Here is a 16229-nt window from a genome sequence, read left to right on the forward strand (position 1 = left end):
GTAAAAGTTGTTGTTTGCAATTCTGTTCACTCATATTCAGACCAGAAAATGTAGAAGAGAGGTACCAAAATCACAGAATGGAAGCAAATGAGACACTTCAAAAGAGTACAAAGTTTATCAAAAATAAAGCCAGGATCTGATCTCTCACCTGAGACACATCAGGAGGTCAGAACATAAGGAAAAATTATCTTAGCTAAGGACAATTATAACCACCACAAATCTTATGTAGAAAGACTGGTAACAAACAAAGACTAGGAATTCAAATAAAGTTTCAAATTTCACAGCATTTCAACTTCCCAGTATTAATACCGTAAGCAATGTAACTATTTTTGGATCGAAACAGATGTACTTCTGAACAGCACTAAATCATGTGATTAGCTATGGTAGCAAGCAATGGGACTCTCTGACGCAACAGGTCTCTCTTCCACACGTTTCCATATATGCCTTACACTAGTTAAAATAATCAGCCAAGTCTCATTGACTTTAGGAACCTTGAGATTTAACAATAAATTCCAAGGAGTCTGGACTACTTGGCAGAATTCAATGAATATTACTACACAGGAAAATTTTGGAACAGTGTTGTAATCTAATAGCCAACCTGCTGAAACACCAGTAGAGCAGTCAGAGCATAAAAACATAAAACTCAACTATAGTCATGGCTGCCAGCACATTTGCTTGTGGTTTTTACTTTTCTTTACTCTTCTCAATGACTTAAAATGCCAAATAGTCCTCCAGTTCACCATGACAAATCCTTCAGAAAGCACATCATTTTCAAAGATAAAAGCAGAAGTGAAAACAAAACACCACCAAAAAACCCGACCACCACCACCACCAAAAAAACCCAACCCAACCAAACCACACCCACCAGGCTGGGACTCTCATCCAGCAGTCAGACTGACTATAGACATATATATTAGTAAGTAACCATCAGAAAATAACTGTTTCAAAAATAAAAAGGTATAGTTGGGGAAGTACCAAATTTGCTATCTCCCCAAAATGCGTATGTGACACCATCAAAAGCTTATTGGGTAAATGTTTTCAAGGGAGTGCAGTAAGAAACAACTTTGCTTTTTGAAGGAAAAGGACAATATCTTTGCTATATATTGAAAAACTTATATTATGAAAATTAGTATTGCATCTATATTAATCAGCCTTTTGTGTTTTCAATGGGGGTTTAATTTCATGAGATCTTATCTAAGGGATGCACATTTGTTTCCACATCCTACAAAGTCTGGTGGTAATTTTCCTGTGAGAAATAGATCCAATAGGTGTCCTGCACAAATATACTTAACCCAAAGCCCATGGAATGTGCTTTACTCGGGTAAAGTCATTTAACAGGGACTGCAAAGACAGGAGACTTCATACGTGACAGTGACTGTCACTAAAACAGCTGTTTTCCCCCAAAGTGAGAAGTGTTAGCCTGAAAATGTGCCCTGCACAAATACGAAAAAGGAACTGCCTCATTTTGCAGCTGTTTTTATTTCCTGTCTCATTGCTTTACTGCACTGCAAGAACCCCAGGGAACTGGACATGCAGTTTATTCAAAGCATTCTTGTTGCTGTAAGAATATGAAAACAATATCCCAGCTTCACTATGAAATGACCTTGATGGTCTGTATACCATTTGTCAGAGACTAATAAAATTTGTAAAGATACTTGCTGGTATGATTGATTGCATTCTTCACTGCTCCAGTTACCTCAAACTAAATTGCCTGTCATTATAATGATGACTTTTGTTAAGTGCAGTTTCTTAATTTTTTCCTCAGTCTTTCAACAGCAACCTCACAATAGATTAAAAGTGTTTATGGATCAATAACGTGCAAGAATAAAATACTGCATTCTAACAACAAGTATTTTTAATCTTCCTGCTTATGAGGTGCTGTGACAGGGCATTAGCAGAGAACGTAATTTCTAAGTAACTGGAAAATAATATCCTAACCTAGTTTGCACATATCTGGCACCATGAACAGACAGAGAATCCTACAGATTCTGAACAGTACTAGGTGCTGGTGATTCATGGTTGTCCCAATGGACAAAAAAGAAAGTGAAAAAATTAATAAAGAAATTGAAATCAACACATATCTTCTAGAGATACCTGATCACAGACAGTCTGTCCTGCTGAGCTACTCAAGTATGCCTGACCTGGTTTTCCCTTACACTGAGTTCAGGTGCATTGCATGATGCAATGATAACCAGAAGGCCTTTGAAAGGAGACAGAAAAGATTCAGAGCATTTACTCATTTTGACCCTAGGCATGATAAAAACATCTGTATTACTTTCAGTCTCTGAAAACAGCACATCTTAATTCATATGGGAACCTAGTTAATCAGGTCATGCTGACAGAGTACTTCAGAATAGGGTACTTGGGAAGCAACTGTATCTCTGTACGAAGAACAGTGAATGTTCTTCTGCGTAAGGTCAGGAAGCTTTCTCATTCACAGCTGGGTTCACAAATGTCACGGGTCCAAATGCTCTAAAAGGAGCTCTCCTCAATAACTCAAAGGCAAAGTTGAGAGAATTGCCAGGAAGGAGGAAATTTCTCTGGAGATCAACTTCGTTCACTAAAAATTGATCCAAAAAGAACGCAGCCTCCAACAGGATATTTGGACAGGTTCAGACACCAAATGAGAATTACTGATTTGTACCAGACAGAGACCCTGCAAAAGATGACATGCTAAATTGTTACAAGCAAAACTGACTGCCAGACACCCATCCACCCACTCTCTCATGCCCTCTCCTCAACAGGACAGGAGAGAAAGTAAGATGGAAAAGCTCATGGGTCAGCTTAAAGAAATCACTCACCAATTACTGTCACAGGATAAACAGACTCAACTATTCCACCTCCTCAACCTCCCTGAGGGATGCAGGTGGATGGTGAATGGGGGTTGAGGTCAGTCTATAACAGCTCCTCTCTGGTAATCTTTCCTCCTCACACGCTTCCCTGGCTCCAGTGCGGGGTCCCTCCTATGGGATACAATCCTTGATGAACTTCTCCGATGTGGGTCCATTCCACTGGGTGCAGTCCTTCAGGAACAGACTGCTCCACCACGGGTCCCACAGAGGCCACAGTTCCTGCCAGAAAAGATGCTCTTGTGTGGGCTTCCCTCCACAGGTCACAGCTCAGGAGCCTGCTCTGGCACATGCTCTCCATGGCTGTAGCTTCTTCCTTCAGGGCATCTCCACAGGCTGCAGTGTGGAAACATGCTCCACCACAGTCTTCTCCAGAGGATGCAGGGGAATCTCTGCTCTGCCACCTGGAGCACCTCCTCCCCTCCTTCACCAACCTTGGTGTCTGCGGGGCTGTTTCTCACACTTTTTCCTCACTCCTCTCTCACACTCTGCTGTGCAGCATGTTTTCCCCTTTTTTACATACGCTTTCCCAGAGGCAGTACCATCTTGGCTGCTGGGCTCAGCTGTGACCTGCAATGGGTCTGTTGGAGCCACCTGGAACCAGGTGTGTCCAGCACAGGGCAGCCCCAGCCCCTCCTCACAGGGGCCACCCCTGCAGCCCCCCACTGTCAGCACCTCACCATGGACACCCACTACACTGACAAATGAACAAAAAAAAAACCCTAGAAAAGAACCCAGTAAACTGCTTGGGACTTGACCAGGTAGGAGCAAGATAAAGATATTACATAACATATCTGAAGGTGGCAACTAGATATGGACGTCTTAATAGTGACTACTTCTAAATTACTGCTTCTCATTACCTTGGACTCCAGGAAGCTGAGGTTCAAACCCGTGCCCTGACACATATGACTGGATTCTAATACACAAAACCACTTTATAGCAAAGTTATGTTTATAGGCTCATATTGCCAAAAACATATTACCTAGCTCTGATTTTCATTATCCAGTCTCCACAGTTCTTACTAAAAGTGCAGTATTATTCCATTATACAGACACAGATTGAACTGCTTTGGGTCACAAACCTGATCTGAAGCAATGTCACGGAAGACTGCAAATCTCTTTAATCCCACTCCTTTGCTTTTACTACTGAAGCATTGGTTTAGCTTTAAACACCTCTCAGTTCAAATCACAGAATCCTATTCATTAATATTTTCAACTATATAATTTCACATACTTCAATTAGGCTACTCTAAAGGTTAAAGCAGTATCTTCAGAAGCTAAACTACAGACGAAGAAAGTGGAGTTACACGCAAAACTATGAACATCCCCTGTATTAAAAACACCTGGTCTTTTAAGGTGCTAATAATTTTTCACTTCCTTTTCAACAAATGTTACCTCTCCCCCTTTAGAAATTCTAAATGCCTGAGTATATGAAGCTATATAAAGCATTGCAAAGCTATATATAAAAGTACACACGAAACCTCAGCCTAAGAAATGCTTTAGTGCTACTACATAACAATAGCTTGACCTATAGAAATATAATATATATGCTATATTATAAAATACATCACATATATATATATGCATTAGCCAAGGAATACACATATTTTCAGACAGATCAGTATACAGTATGAGGAATGTTTTGCTTTGCATTAATTTTCCAAAGCCAAGTTCCTCAAAGGATCACACTCTTTCTAATGGGATTACAATTTCGAAGAACCTGCTGGCTCCATGCACGCTATGTAGAATAGTGCTGCAAAGAAATCCCAGCAGGCACACAGACACAGGCTAGAACAAAACCAAACAGTTCACCTAAAATCTCTATCTAATTTGGTTATACAAAAATAACGGAGTGAAAACACATTTACTGTAAATACAGCATTACTGGTTTGCTCAACATTTTTGAAGATCAAGTCACTTATGTTTTGTGCATTTTGTCCTAGTTTTGTTGCTTTGTACCAACTTAAGTCATTCTTTCCCTCTATGTTTACATCTTTCAAGTGTTTGCGAATACCTGGTATGGCTGAAAATTTGAAGCTCAAAGGCACAAATAGTTAAAGAATCAGTATTGCACAGACAGTATCAAAATAAGACCATATTGTGCTGTCCCTGCTAAAACCATAACCAGATCATTCAGAAAACTGACAATAATTTTCTGATTACTGGGATTCATCAACATTAGTGATAATTTTGAAGTGACTTAAAAAAAAAAACAACCCACTATTCTCCTCTTGTAATTAGGTTTGAAAGGATACCCAAATAGATGCCTTTGACAAATACACAAGAAATCTTCCACTTCAGAAAGACAGACTGTTGTAAACAAATCAATCATATCTCCTTTCACTACTGCAGATGCAAGGTGGAAGAGCACAGACCTCTCTTCTTACTTGCAAAACTTACACCAAAAGACATGATATAGCCTCAGGGAAGGACTGAACTACTTTCCCCTCATCATTAACCAACAGCAAAGAAGTAGAAACAACATCCAAGCCTTTTGTTTTGAAAAAAGCACCATTTCTTCCCCTTGTTCTTCAAATCAGCTGGAACATTTTACATGATAAGCTTACAGGAATTTTATTCCAAAATGTCCACTAGTATGTAATTTTCTTAGAATCATAGAATGCTTTAGGTTGGAAGGGACCTTTAGAGGTCATCTAGCCCAACCTCCCCTGCAGTCAGCAGGGATACCTTCAACTAGATCAGGTTGCTCAGAGCCCCATCCAAACTGACACTGAATGTTTCTAGGGATGGGGCCTCCACTACCTCTCTGAGCAACCTGTTCCACTGCTTCACCACCCTCATTGTAAAAAAATTCTTCCTTATATCCATTCCAAATCTATCCTCCTTTTTAGTTTAAAACCATTACTCCTTGTCCTGTCACTACAGGCCTTGCTAAAAAGATTGTCCCCATCTTTCCTATAAGACCCCTTTAAGTACTGAAAGGCCGCACTAAGGTCTCCCCACAGCCTTCTCTTCTCCAGGCTTAACAACCCCAACTCCATCAGCCTGGCCTCATAGGAGCGGTGCTCCAGCCCTCGGATCATTTTGGTGGCCCTCCTCTGGACCCGCTCCAACAGGTCCATGTCCTTCTTGTGCTGAGGGCTCCAGAGCTGGACGCAGTGCTCCAGGTGAGGTCTCACCAGAGCAGAGTAGAGGGGCAGAATCACATCCCTCGACCTGCTGGCCATGCTTCTTTTGATGCAGCCCAGGGTTCGGTTGGCTTTCTGGGCTGAAAGCGCACATTGTTGGCTCATATCCAGCTTTTCATCCACCAGTACCCCCAAGTCCTTCTCTGCAGGGCTGCTCTGAATCCCTTCATCCCCCAGCCTGTACTGATATTGGGGGTTGCCCTGTCCCAGGTGCAGGACCTTGCACTTGGCCTTGTTGAACCTCATGAGGGTCACACAGGTCCACCTCTCCAGCTTGTCCAGTTCCCTTTGGATGACATCTCGTTCTTCTGGTGTGTCAACGGCACCACTCAGCTTGGTGTCATCTGCAAACTTGCTGAGGGTGCACTCGATCCCACTGTCTATGTCATTAATAAAGGTATTAAACAGCACTGGTCCCAGTACGGACCCCTGAGGGACCCCACTTGTCACCGGTCTCCATTTGGACACTGAGCCGTTGACCACGACACTCTGGATGTGACCATCCAGCCAATTCCTCACCCACTGAACAGTCCACCCATCAAATCCATATCTCCCCAATTTAGAGAGAAGGATATCGTGGAGTAACAGAAGAGCGCATCAGACTTTTGAAGAGTTTCTGAATTCAGGTAAACTGAACCTAGAGCCTCTTCTCAAGTGTTAAATTGTTTCTGGGAAACAAAATGCTTAGTACCTGTCGTGGTTTAGCCCCAGCCAGCAACTAAGCACCACGCAGCCGCTCGCTCACTCCCCCTACCCCGATGCGATGGGGGAGAGAATCGGAGGAGTAAGAGTGAGAAACACTCCTGGGTTGAGATAAGAACAGTTTCATAATTGAAATAAAGTAAAAGAGTAATGCTAATAGTAACAGTATAATAATGATTATAATAATAATGATACACGAAGCAAGTGATGCACAATGCAACTGCTCACCACCCGACGACCGATACCCAGACAGTTCCCGAGCAGCAAACGCTGCTCCCTGGCCACTCCCCGCCCAGTTTATATACTGAGCATGACGTCATATGGTATGGAATAGCCCTTTGGTCAGTTTGGATCAACTCTTCTGGCTGTGCCCCCTCCCAGTTTCTTGTGCGCCTGGCAGAGCATGGGAAGCTGAAAAAGCCCTTGACTAGCATAAGCACTACTCAGCAACAACTAAAAACATCAGCATGTTATCAACATTCTTCTCCTACTAAATCCAAAACACAGCACTATGCCTGCTGCTAGGAAGAAAATTAACTCTATCCCAGCCAAAAACAGGACAGTATCCACCCCTTATTCTATACCATCTACGTCATGCACAGGCCCTCCCCTTTCCAGTGTGTTCCAATTAATCACCACCGCTTTCCCTATCTTGATATACACACAGATATCATTCCCTTCGTCTATGGCCCATCCCTCTAAAATGTCCATTGAGTTCATTTAGCCCATGACTTTGGGTTCCATCTGTCATCACAGTCTTTCAGAGCAGGAGAGGTGGTGTGCAGTGTTGGACTGTTGCATGCTGAAGTCAGTTCTCATTCCAACATGGTTTCATCAAAGCTCATTTTCATTAAGCTGGGCAATTCTTACTGCAATACCATTGATGTGGCATATAGCAATCATAATATACAGTATTATATACTTAATATTAACCTACTATATTATTATATTAACATGCAGTTAAGAGATAACATACAGTATTATAAAGCAATTAATATCATACAATTCAGTTCATTGGCTATTTTCACCCAAAATCAAATTCCCTTGAGGTACACATTGGGCTTCCCCATCCTTTCGCATCACCCACCAAGTGCACCCAGGTCCTTGAGCAAAAGCAATCCCACGAATGGGTTTGCCTTTGCCAGAGGGGGAAGTAACCCAGACTGTCTTCCCCAGCATATTTTTCATGTGCGCTACAGGAACTTTATCTCCTTCTACAGTACGTAAAAGTTTTGATTGGGCAGGGCCAGCTCGATTGGCAGATCCCCTGGTGTTGACTAACCAGGTGGCTTTTGCTAAATGCGTATCCCAATGTTTAAACGTCCCACCACCCATCGCTCTCAGGGTAGTCTTTAACAATCCATTGTATCGCTCAATTTTCCCGGAGGCTGGTGCATGGTAAGGGATGTGATACACCCACTCAATGCCGTGCTCTTTGGCCCAGGTGTCTATGAGGTTGTTTCGGAAATGAGTCCCGTTGTCTGACTCAATTCCTTCTGGGGTGCCATGTCGCCACAGGACTTGCTTTTCAAGGCCCAGGATGGTGTTCCGGGCGGTGGCATGGGGCACGGGATATGTTTCCAACCATCCAGTGGTTGCTTCCACCATGGTGAGCACATAGCGCTTGCCTTGGCGGGTCTGTGGGAGCGTGATGTAATCAATCTGCCAGGCCTCCCCATATTTATATTTCAGCCATCGTTCACTATACCCAAGGGGCTTGAACTGCTTGGCTTGCTTGATTGCAGCACATGTTTCACACTCATGAATAACCTGTGCAATACTGTCCATAGTTAAGTCCACCCCTCGATCACGAGCCCATTTATACGTTGCATCCCTTCCTTGATGGCCTGAGGCGTCATGGGTCCACCGAGCTATAAATAATTCACCCTTATGTTGCCAGTCCAAATCCACCTGAGCCACTTCAATCGTAGCAGCCTGATCTACTTGCTGGTTGTTTTGATGTTCTTCAGTGGCCCGACTCTTGGGTAGTGAGCATCTACATGACGAACTTTTACAACCAGGTTCTCTATCCGGGCAGCAATATCTTGCCACAATGCGGCAGCCCAGATTGGTTTGCCTCTGCGCTGCCAGTTGCTCTGCTTCCATTGCTGCAGCCACCCCCACAGGGCATTTGCCACCATCCATGAGTCAGTATAGAGATAAAGGACTGGCCACTTTTCTCTTTCAGCAATATCTAAAGCCAGCTGGATGGCTTTCACCTCTGCAAACTGACTCGACTCCCCTTCTCCTTCAGCAGTTTCTGCGACTTGTCGTATAGGACTCCATACAGCAGCTTTCCACCTCCGATGCTTTCCCACAAGACGACAGGACCCATCAGTGAACAGGGCATATTGCTTTTCATTTTCTGGCAATTTATTATAGAGTGGGGCCTCTTCAGCACGTGTCACCTCCTCTGCTGGTGATATTCTAAGGTTTTTGCCTTCTGGCCAGTCCATGATCACTTCCAAGATTCCTGGGCGACTGGGGTTTCCTATTCGAGCCCGTTGTGTGATCAATGCAACCCACTTACTCCATGTAGCATCAGTTGCATGATGTGTAGAGGGGACCCTCCCTTTGAACATCCAGCCCAACACCGGCAGTCAGGGTGCCAGCAGGAGCTGTGCTTCAGTACCAACCACTTCTGAAGCAGCTCGAACCCCTTCATATGCTGCCAGTATCTCTTTCTCAGTTGGAGTATAGCGAGCTTCGGATCCTCTGTATCCCCAACTCCAAAACCCTAGGGGTCGACCTCGAGTCTCCCCTGGTGCTTTCTGCCAGAGGCTCCAGGTAGGGCCATTCTCCCCGGCTGCAGTGTAGAGCACATTTTTAATATCCTGCCCTGCCCGGACTGGCCCAAGGGCTACTGCATGAACTATCTCACGTTTAATTTGTTCAAAGGCTTGTTGTTGCTCAGGGCCCCATTTGAATTCGTTCTTCTTCCGGGTCACTTGATAGAGAGGGCTTACGATCTGGCTGTAATTTGGAATATGCATTCTCCAAAAACCCACAACGCCTAAGAAAGCTTGTGTTTCCTTTTTGCTAGTTGGTGGGGACATAGCTGTTATTTTGTTGATCACATCCATTGGGATCTGACGACGTCCATCTTGCCATTTTATTCCTAAAAACTGGATCTCCTGTGCAGGCCCCTTGACCTTACTCTGTTTTATGGCAAAACCAGCCTTCAGAAGGATTTGGACTATTTTCTTTCCCTTCTCAAAAACGTCTTCTGCTGTGTTGCCCCACACAATGATGTCATCAATGTACTGCAGATGTTCTGGAGCTTCACCCTGTTCCAGTGCTGTCTGGATCAGTCCATGGCAAATGGTAGGGCTGTGCTTCCACCCCGGGGCAGTCGGTTCCAGGTGTACTGAACACCCCTCCAGGTAAAAGCAAACTGGGGTCTGCACTCTGCTGCCAAAGGGATGGAGAAAAATGCATTAGCAATATCAATTGTGGCATACCACTTAGCTGCCTTTGACTCCAGTTCATATTGAAGTTCTAGCATGTCTGGCACGGCAGCACTCAGCGGCGGTGTAACTTCGTTCAGGCCACGATAGTCCACTGTTAGTCTCCACTCCCCATTAGACTTTCGCACTGGCCATATGGGACTGTTAAAGGGTGAGCGAGTCTTGCTGATCACTCCCTGGCTCTCCAGTCGACGAATCAGGTTATGGATGGGAATCAGGGAGTCTCGGTTGGTGCGATATTGCCGCCTGTGCACAGTTGTGGTAGCAATCGGCACCTGTTGTTCCTCAACCTTCAGCAACCCTACAATCGAAGGGTCCTCTGAGAAACCGGGCAAGGTGGACAACTGTTTAATTTCCTCTGTCTCCAAGGCAGCTATACCAAAAACCCACCGGTACCCTTTTGGGTCCTTGAAATACCCTCTCCTGAGGCAGTCTATGCCAAGGATGCACGGAGCATCTGGGCCAGTCACAAGGGGGTGCTTTTGCCACTCATTCCCAGTTAGGCTCACTTCAGCTTCCAGTACAGTTAGCTGTTGGGATCCCCCTGTCACTCCAGAAATACAAATGGGTTCTGCCCCTCTATAGTTTGATGGCATTAGCGTGCACTGTGCACCAGTGTCCACTAGAGCCTTATACTCCTGTGGGTCTGACGTTCCAGGCCATTGAATCCACACAGTCCAGTAAACCCAGTTGTCCCTTTCCTCCACCTGGCTGGAGGCAGGGCCCCTCTAACACTGGTCACAGTATTCGCTGTTCACTTCCTGTAAATGTGAATCAAAAGTCCCCTGATCAAGGTCGGAAGTAAAATTAGCCCTCTTACTCTGTCTTGGGAACTGCTCACTGGAAACTGGAGCTGCAATTTTCCTGGGAGAACCGCCTTTTCTAATAGTTTTTCCTTGCAACTCACGCACCCGTGCCTCTAAGGTTGAGGTGGGTTTTCCATCCCACTTTCTCATGTCCTCTCCATAATCACGCAGGTAAAACCACAGGGTGCCCCGTGGTGTGTATCCTCTATATCCTCTCTCTTGAGCATAGGGACGTTGACTCCTAATGGCTGAGACACTGGTCCGTGCAGGTGGGGAGTAGGACAGATCCTCTCTGAGTTGTTGGAACTCTTGGCACAGTTTTTCCACAGCCGAGACACAGGCCCGTAGGGAGGAAGAGAGCTTTTCTTCGTAGTCCCGGAGTTGTCTAGCCACTTCATCCACCGTTGGTGCCTCGTCGTCTTTCCAGGCTAGTATTGCCAACAAGTTGGAATACGATGCTGGTGCGCTCCGTACCACCTTCCGCCACATGGATTGTGTGCACCTGACTTCATCTGGGTCTTTGGGTAACTGCTCATCATTCAGGTCACTGTAAATCACCTCCAGCACGCCTAATTCCCTCAGGTACTGGATACCTTTCTCTACGGTGGTCCATTTGCTTGGGCGGTATAAAACATCCTCCTTGAAGGGATTCCTTTCCTTCACGCTTGACAGAAGTCGCCTCCAGAGGCTGAGCAGTTTTGCCCCTTTTCCAATTGCTTTGTCAATGCCCCCTTCCCTGGAAAGGGACCCCAGCTGCTTGGCTTCCCTACCCTCTAAATCCAGGCTACTGGCCCCGTTATCCCAGCATCGGAGCAGCCAGGTGATGTGCTCGCCTGGATGACGACCAAAATCTTTTCGCGTATCTCGCAGCTCACTCAGGGATAGGGATCGGGTGGTCACCACCTCATTTATGGGTTCTTCCTCCTCTGGTTCTCGTGATGGCCCTGGTTCATCTTCATCCCTTACTAAACGAACTGATTTCCTCGTGTATTTTTTCTTCTGTATAGGGGCAACTGATACCGGCGCAGGTTGGTTCTCTGGTTTAGCCGCAGTGTCTGTCACTGGGGTTTGAGTAGCTGCAGTGCCCATGGCTGTGGTTTGAGTAGCCGCAGTGCTCATGGCTGTGGCTGGAGTAGCCACAGTGCCTGGGGCAGGGGTTTGAGTAGCTGCAAGGCCTGTAGTGGGGGTTGGAGTAGCCACAGTGCTTGTTGTTTTGTCATCAGATCCAGAGACCTTCTCTTTCTTTTGAGGGTACTGATTAGTGCTGACCACGGCTCGATAGGCATGGGCCAGTCCCCAGCATGTTGCAATGATTTGTGTCTCTCTGGAGCTACCAGGGTGACAACATACTTCTTCCAAATACTTTACTAATTCTTCAGGATTCTGCACTTGTTCAGGGGTGAAGTTCCAAAACACTGGAGGTCCCCACTGCCCCAGGTACTTGCGCATACGATCCCACACACCCTGCCACTCATAACTATCCAGCCTTGGGGTAGATCTCTGGATGGTATTTTTAAACTGCTTACTGACCTTTATCAAAATGGAAACAACATTCCCAAGAAGTATCAATAGAAGTATCTTAACTGCCCAGGGGTGTTCAAGATACAGGAAAGTTGTTGTAATGAAGGAGGAAACATCATAGAAGAAAGCAGCAAAGGTGCCATTCTGTATTTCCTCCACAACAAGCCTCTCAGAGTAAGAAGTATAATTGCTAACTCTCTCTATGAGGTAGTACCCGAAGTACAGTAGTGACTTCTGTATGAAACCCAAATACCAAAGAATGCTCAAGGTCAGGGTTTTGATAAGGAGCCTCCCAAGCAAAAGATCATGAATCACTGCAGAGCATAGCACACTACACAAACTGACAACAAGCTTTAACGCGTGCTGCAAAAAAAAGAACATGGTGCAGATCAGAAGAACTAATATCGTGACCGGCAACTGTTAACAGACTCCTTAACACACTCTGGTTAATCTGTTGTTATCTCAAACCCTTCGTGCCCCACGTTGGACGCCAAAAAGGACTGTCGTGGTTTAGCCCCAGCCAGCAACTAAGCACCACGCAGCCGCTCGCTCACTCCCCCTACCCCGATGCGATGGGGGAGAGAATCGGAGGAGTAAGAGTGAGAAACACTCCTGGGTTGAGATAAGAACAGTTTCATAATTGAAATAAAGTAAAAGAGTAATGCTAATAGTAACAGTATAATAATGATTATAATAATAATGATACACGAAGCAAGTGATGCACAATGCAACTGCTCACCACCCGACGACCGATACCCAGACAGTTCCCGAGCAGCAAACGCTGCTCCCTGGCCACTCCCCGCCCAGTTTATACACTGAGCATGACGTCATATGGTATGGAATAGCCCTTTGGTCAGTTTGGATCAACTCTTCTGGCTGTGCCCCCTCCCAGTTTCTTGTGCGCCTGGCAGAGCATGGGAAGCTGAAAAAGCCCTTGACTAGCATAAGCACTACTCAGCAACAACTAAAAACATCAGCATGTTATCAACATTCTTCTCCTACTAAATCCAAAACACAGCACTATGCCTGCTGCTAGGAAGAAAATTAACTCTATCCCAACCGAAACCAGGACAGTACCCAAAACATATATCACTGTATTTTACTAACTATTGTACCTATTTGTGTTTTGAACACAGACTTCTCACACATGAAAAATACAAACATCATTAATAAGCAACAGGTTATTTGGTGGTGTTGCTTCCTGCCTCCCCATCTGTGGCCTTTCGATATTCAAATGGAGCTTATAAGAAAGGGGGACAGACTTTTTAGCAGGGCCTGTTGTAATAGGACAAGAGTAATGGTTTTAATCTCAAAGAGGGTAGATTCAGACTAGATATATCAGGAAGAAATTTCTTTTGATGAGGGCGGTGAAACACCAGAACAGGTTGTCCAGATTGGTTGTGGAGGCCCCATCCCTGGCAACATTCAAGGTCAGGTTGGATGGGGCTCTGAGCAACCTGATCTAGTTGAAGCTGTCCCTGCTCACTGCAGGGGGGTTGGGCTAGATGACCTCTAAAGGTCCCTTCCCAACCAAACTATTCTATGACTCTATGATCTCCTCATAACAAAGTGCCTGAACAGCTGATGCTACACTGTTGTCACGCATTTTCCTAAAATGAAGAAGTATTAAGGTAATTAGTAAAGATACTAATAATGTGAGAAGCTTCTTAACTAATTAGGAAAACACACAACCCTCAAATGCCCTTAATAATTTCAGTGTATATTTGAAGTTAGCATATATTTGGGCAAATAATACACCTCTCTTTTTAATTTTTTCATAATAAATAATCTATTGTTCAACTCCTTGCTATAATTTAAATAAAATCTCCTCATGTGTATTACTGTATGTTCACTTTGTTACATCTTCTTTAAAATAAAAAAAATAAAATGGAAGAGACACACCGGAAAAATTAAGGCTAAAAATCTGACACACAGAAGTTGAAGGCATTAAAGACTTTAAGAAATGCTTCTTAGTCACAACTTCTAGGTAATGCCCCCAGTTAAACTTTCTTCATTATGTAACAACCATATAAAAATATGCTAAGCAATTTTATTGACCAAAATCAAAGTGACTAAATTCTTTTCCAGTCTCCCTTAACATGATCTCTGCACATAAAAGGAAATAAACATAAAAAGCTTTTAATAAAACTAATTCTAAATATACAACAGCATATTAAAGAGCAATACACAAATACCCAAATTATTCTTCCACACATAATTAGCTATAATCAATATTATAAAACAAAGGCACGAAAATTACTTTCTTGTTTACCTAACAGCACTGCAATGCTATTCCACTTTAGATAAATATGACAATGAATCAGCAAATTTAAGTGCATACAAAACAGATCATTTTCTGGTCACTTTAATAAATTCCAACTATTAAGGCTCCTGTATTATACTTAACATGGATGACAGCAAAAAAAGCGAAATAATTATTCCTTAATACAACATGTTTTCAAAGTTACATAAAGCTCAATAATTTGTGTAACTTCACTTTTTAAACTTAACTCACAATCTATTACCCCTACCCTTCTATATCCTATGTTTTAAAGTGTTCTTTAGTCATTCAAAGATATTCCCTCTTATCCTACTAATGCTTAGTCTTCTGAGAAGCTTTTAATGGGTGGCTATAAGAAAAATCTTTTGGAAATCCAAATGGACTACATCAACCAAAACATTTTTTCTATAATTTTTAATCCTTTCAAAATAATTCTCTCTTTAAACACTCTTTCCAAATGGATCTTACTCAAATGTTCACAAATTCCACTTTCTATTATCGTTTCAGCTATTTTGTCCAGTGCATTTGCATGGCTTACTGTCCCATAATCCCCTGGATCATGGACAGAAACATTAAAACAACACAAACAAGCAAAATACCTAACATCCCATTTGTCACCCTGCAGTCCTCAGTGGATAAGGCAGCCCTAAGCAAGAGGCTATACATGTCCATTAGTAATTCAAATATTTTATGCTTGAGTTCCTTAAGAACTCTGAAGTGAATACCAGCTATTCCAGCAACTTATTCATGTTCATTTCACTACAAACACAAACATATGTGCATACGCTCCACACTTCTTCTGTAGGCATTTCGATTTCAAACACAATCTCTGATGAGCTCTCTAGAAGGGAGGCTCTGGCGTGGGAGTCCTCCACAGTGAATAGCATTGTGAGAAATACATTTAGCATCTGTACAAGCTGGCCCTACAATCACCCAACAATGTTCCCATACCCAAGGCATCTGAAAAAAGGTTCCTCAATAGCTTCCTTCTTTTGCTAGCTGTTCTTCATATTGTTTTTTATTGCTTTACCACATACTTAAATTTAATCTGCCAGATTTTATGATGCTGTTTCCTTCATCTGACTAACTTCAACTTTTAACGAATGCATTCTTCCCTCCAATGACTTCTCTCACCAACATGTTTAACCTTACTTGTTAAGTTTTTGCCCTTTTTACAATCTTTCTTATTGTATGCTTCCTCTTCTTTCTTAAATATCCTCCACTGACTACATGGATTTAATTTTCTTTACTGTACATTTTACCTTCTTTTCAATAAGCTGTTTTGTTTTACTTACTCCCTTGAAGCTGTGCACACCAACAGGTGGTGGTGGGGGGGGGTGTTCTGCCATGGGTTTGGGAAGCTTTTTTGTCTTTCATTTTTTATATTGATTCAGAGTATGTAATGGTCACTTTTACTAACAGGTGATCATATCACAAGATTCTGCACCAGATCCT

The 16229-nt window shown here is 43.6% G+C and overlaps 1 protein-coding gene across 1 annotated transcript in view; it reads right to left on the bottom strand.

Annotated features, from left to right (window-relative positions):
- The window catches only part of FBXL17 (F-box and leucine rich repeat protein 17), a 323336-nt gene that overhangs the window by 244145 nt on the left and 62962 nt on the right, over positions 1–16229 (bottom strand). The window lies entirely within an intron of this gene.

The sequence above is a fragment of the Pelecanus crispus genome, chromosome Z, assembly GCF_030463565.1.
Source record: "Pelecanus crispus isolate bPelCri1 chromosome Z, bPelCri1.pri, whole genome shotgun sequence".
NCBI lineage: Eukaryota > Metazoa > Chordata > Aves > Pelecaniformes > Pelecanidae > Pelecanus > Pelecanus crispus.